The sequence below is a fragment of the Cariama cristata genome, unplaced genomic scaffold (genome assembly GCF_000690535.1).
Source record: "Cariama cristata isolate BGI_N322 unplaced genomic scaffold, ASM69053v1 scaffold21197, whole genome shotgun sequence".
Classification (NCBI taxonomy): Eukaryota; Metazoa; Chordata; class Aves; order Cariamiformes; family Cariamidae; genus Cariama; species Cariama cristata.
Genome location: NW_009628710.1, coordinates 25937 through 30988, shown reverse-complemented (window position 1 = coordinate 30988; position 5052 = coordinate 25937).

The following is a 5052-nucleotide window of genomic DNA, read 5'->3' as shown; positions in this document are numbered from 1 at the left end:
CATCCCTGACAGTGCTGCTCTGGGCTTAGCACAGGACTCGGTCCATGGCTGCCAAAACAACTCCTTCCACCTACCCATTAAACAAACTCAACCTCTGCTTGGGGCTGTAGAGAGAAAGATACAAAACCCGGTATTTTTAAGGGAGACATTTGGAAATGTGAGTGCATCCTTGCTTCAAGCTGGGACATGGATTTGGAGGATGGAGAGGCTGCAGGAGGCTCGAGCCCACTCGCACCTGGGAAAGGAAAGCCACGGTAGGCATAAAAGCTACCAGGTCTTTCCAAGTTCTCAGACATTGCTTTTACAAAAACTTCTTGGGGGAAAAAAAAAAAAAAAAGGATGAAGCTCATTACACAATCCAGACTCATGCTTGGCAGCTTCCAGCATGGAGCTCTGAATTTCAGCACAAAAATGTGCGGCACGCTGCAAATCTGGGGATGGGGAGGAATAGCACAGTGGCAAGTAGATTTAAAATACGATGGTGAGTGAAAAGGGGACCTGTGGTGGCTGAGGTCACCAGGAAGAGCTCCTGCAAATTGGTGGCTCTTCCTAGAAGTTTTGGCCACCACAGACCCCCTTGCCCCCACCAGCCAGAGGAGATGCTCACACCACCCCGCTGGCCATGGCCATAGGAGAGGCGGGGTGGTGGAAAAAAATTGGCAGATGAGAGCAAGCAAGGTCCTACAAAACAGCATGTTCAGTTTTCTTTCCAATTTTAACTTGTCCTTGACCTCTCTTCGCTCCTTCCCAGCAGGGCTGGCTCCACTCCGTGCCCGTCCCAGGCTGTGACGCCCCGATGCAGACAGATGTTTTTGGTGGTACTCACCCCACACAAGTGGCATTTCCATCCCTGGTTGCTGCGGCAACACATCTCTCTGGAAATACCTCGGCGGTAGTTTAGCCAATGCCAAAGCAAACGCATGAACCCAAGATGCTGGGGGTACTGAAGGGCATTAGTGGCCCTGTGCCCATCGCAGCTGCTGGGAGCGTGGCATGCACAGCCCATGAGGCAGCTGAACACCTGTACAGGGACCCTTGGGGTTTATTTTGGAGGGGTAGCACCTGTTTTCTGAATTGTGCCTCTCAAAGATGTGCATAGACCCAGCGGTGCTGGTCCCCAGCGGTCCAGGGACCAATGCAACATCAGGTGGGGAATTTGGGGGGTTTTTACCTTCACTGCTATGTGTTGAGACAGTGCTGCATCCTCAGGAGCGGCTGCTACGGGGGACCAGCTTGAGGGTCACCCCCAGCGATGGCAGTGGTAACCCTCATGTACCGACACTGGAGACGAGGTCTGCATTTAGAAAGAGGAGGCCAAGCAATCGCCCTTTCTAAAAATCAGTGTTTGCCTGGGTGTCCCACATCCCTCTGTAGCCTCCTTTGGGTTACAAAGGTTTTGGGTTACACTGTGCGGCACCTTTCTCCTGCTCGTAGCATTGGGAAGAGGCACACGGGCCCACATCGCAGCAAAAACGCACCATGGGTAGATGTTGCCATGAACCCAAACTTGCTCCAAAACGTGACCTGCAGCTGCCTCAGGATTCTCTGCTCAAAACATGACCATGGGCAGAGCTCCGGGTGATGCGGAGATGGAAACACACAGCCCCGAGGCCCTGTGCCACCCCTCAGAGGAGGCCAAGTTATTTAATTATTATTTATTTAATAATTATTTCTTGTGGAGGTCATTGCAGGGTTTATTTAAATCTCCTCTCAGCTGGGGGAGATAAGGTGAGGACTATTCTGGATAGAGTCAAAATTAGCACTGTTATTTGTATTCTTGTGCCCCAAGAGCGAATTAGCTGGTACTTAAAAAAAATTCCCAACAGTCATGTCATGCCACTCCTTTCATTTCGCCTTTGTCGTCCCATGCCAGAGACAAGCTCAGCTCCATTTCTAGTTTGGCCGCTCTGAAAACCCACAAGAAATCCTGATCTGGTGAGCACAACTCCTTTTACGGCTAAAGAATGCCCTCAGGCACTCCCATACAGCTCCACGGGCTCCCAAATGTCCCCCAAATCAGCCACAAACAGGGTAAGAAAAGCAAAAAAAAAATAAAATAATTAAGAAAGCAACGCAAAAAACCAACCAAAAAACCCCCAGAGTCATCCAGTAAAATTGCTTTTATTTCTGTAATTTCGTAAGTATAAAACAAATCAGCCCAATATTGTGTGAACAGAGTGGATCGTATGGATGTGACCATGAGGAGCCTTCCCACGTCTTCACAGCACACCTGGCTATTTACAGTTGGACAACGGACACGATTTAGGAAGTGGTAATTTAGTGGAAAAATATCTCTCATATAATAAAATAGGAAACCTTGTTTCTTTGAATTCTACCCCTCAAACAACACCTTCCCACCCCCCCATGATATAATCATTTACCTTTCGCCACGAAGCACAAACTCAGAGATTTCTAGATTTGGCTGTTCAGGCATCTCATATTAAAAAAAAATAATCAGTGTATTTCCAGATTGAAGCCACCAAGGGCACCTGCTGGCAGCTCAGCCCTCGCCCTCCTCTTGCTCCCAAGCCCTGGGATCGACCCAGCTCGGACACCAGCGCCATCGGACCCACGGCCCCATCGCTCCACGTGCACACCAATTTAGGCTCATTTAATGCCCCACTCACACCGAAAGCTGAATGGCACCAAGAGGACAGGTCCAGGGAGCACAATGTACCCTGCGTGTCCCCTTCCTCGCTGCAGCCCTGCAAACCCTAACCCAAGCTGGGCCATGCAAGGGTGAAGCCCTTCTTCATCCCAAAAACCTGACGCCGGGCTGTCTGCTCACCGGGGAGAAGCCCTGCCAGAAATTGCCACTGCAGAAAAAACCAAACCCAAGAGGGACAACTGAATCTCCGGCATCATTTATACAAGGTGATGGCCATGCCAGGTATGGACCAAAAATCACGGTAAGTCTTAGGAGTTGGTACTGAGGACTCCTGCGTGTTTGCGTTTCAGGAGTGATACGATGCCAAGGTCACTGAATGTCTCCCACCAACGAGGACAGCGTTAGCCTGAGCCCCGGCACAGCAATTATTTGATGAGTTTTGGTGGAGCAGGACCCTGACCGGGAAGCAGCACTATCAACCTGACATACAAAAGAGGGACCAAAAATTGCTGCTGAATTTTCCTATTGCTTCTCTGGCTATTTCTGCCATCCACACAGTGAGCAGAGACTCCGGTTCAATCCCAGATTTGATGCTCTTAGAGGAAGGAAGTCCTCCAGCCCCTCCAATAAAGCCTGTCCCTCCTAGTCCTAACTTCTCCAGCACCTGGTGGTACCATCCAGCCTTGGCTGAGCAGAGCAGCAGAAACACACGTACAACGCCTTCACTGTGCCAAAGTCTCAAACGCACAAATCAAAAACCTCACCCAGACCCTGAGCCATACGGTGGCCACATGACAGAAATAAAACATAGGATGCAGCACTACTTTTCTCTAAAAAGCATCTCTCTTTTCCCTTTTCCAACATGTTTCCCAACGGGATCACACACCTCAGGGGGAAAAGCTCATCCAGCAACCGGCCACAATGACACAACATCCCAAAACAGCACAAAAGACTTTCCACAGCTGCTGCCCAAAGCTGACCCCCCCCCGCTCCGGGTTGCAGGACCCTCACCTCCTGCCTGGGCTGTAACCCAGCACGGTGCCTGGCCCCTGAGAAAGGAGTATAAAGTGCTCGTGGGCAACCCTGCGCCGCCATCCTGGTGCATCCCCCGCCGTGCATCTCGCATCGCTGCTTCCCTGCGCGCGGAAGATCCGTCACAGCAGCCCACCGATGCTAAAGGTCTTGCTGGAAAGACCTAAGTTTTATTTAAAAACTTTGACTATGCCAGACAGCACCATCAAAATAAAACTAAAAAGGAAATAATTCCTAAACTCTGTTGTCAAAAAAAGCAAGGATCCCGGAGGCTTTGCCCCGAAGCTGCTTTTTTTTTAACAAGCTCTTAGGCAAAACAGCCACCCAGCGTCCATCTCCCTTGTATTGCACACAGTCGGATGCCTCGGTAAGACACAAGACCTGATCCCAAAGTGATGGTCTCGGCTCTGGGATCTCCGAGTTTTCAAAATAACATGCTCCAGCCTATAAAAGTGCCTAGCAAGCTGCTCGTGGCATACATGCAATAAATAACTACTCCGTGATTTATCCTGACCCTTCACCGAAGCATATAGGAAAAATAGTTAGATCTATGGATATTTTTCTGCTTCATTAAAATATTTGAACTATAAGCCTCTGTGATCAAAAAGCATGGAGTGAAACCTGTATTCCAAGTAATCAAAGGACCGGGGCAAAGAGAGAGATGTGGTCAACCGTTCAGAAGGGGAAATGGGGATGTGCTAAAATGGTCCCTCCTAGGAAGGGGGATGCCTGCTCCAGGTAGCCTTACTGCAGGTTTCCTGCACTCTTTGCTAGGTAGATCTAGAGGCTTACAATACAAAGGCAAAAGCAATTTGCTGCTGCTGGAAAGAACAAGCCTTTGGCTGGGACACAGCTCTGGTTCCTTGCCCGTGATGGCCTGGGTTTTGGTAACTCACAATTGCAACCCAACGACTGCACGAACAGAGTGACATTGCCCGGCCTCGCAGCAGCGTGGCATCTCCATCAACGATAAAATAACAGGAACTTGGCATCTCCATCAACAATGAGATAACAAACTCAGCATCTCTTCAAACAGCCGCTCTGTTAGTGGGTTGAGAAGGATGCCTGGTACAACCACCCCCGCCTCTCTGCTGTCAGGTGAAAGCAGAAATTACCGGCAGGAATTCAATAGTGAGTTAAAATTTCATGATTTCATCTTTGCTCTGAAACAGAGCTCTTTTTTTTTTTTTTTTTTTTTTTTTTTCTTTCTTTTCAGGTCTCCTTACATTAGAGACTCCCATCCGTTATTCAGTACTCATCAGTGGGGCCTTTACACAAGGAACTCCTCCACACACATACATATTTGGGTAAAATTAATAATCCTACACCAGACCTTAAGCCCCAGGAAACCAGCATAACTCAGGTGATGCAATACGGAGTGGATGGACCGAGCAGGTCCCTGCAGGCACCAC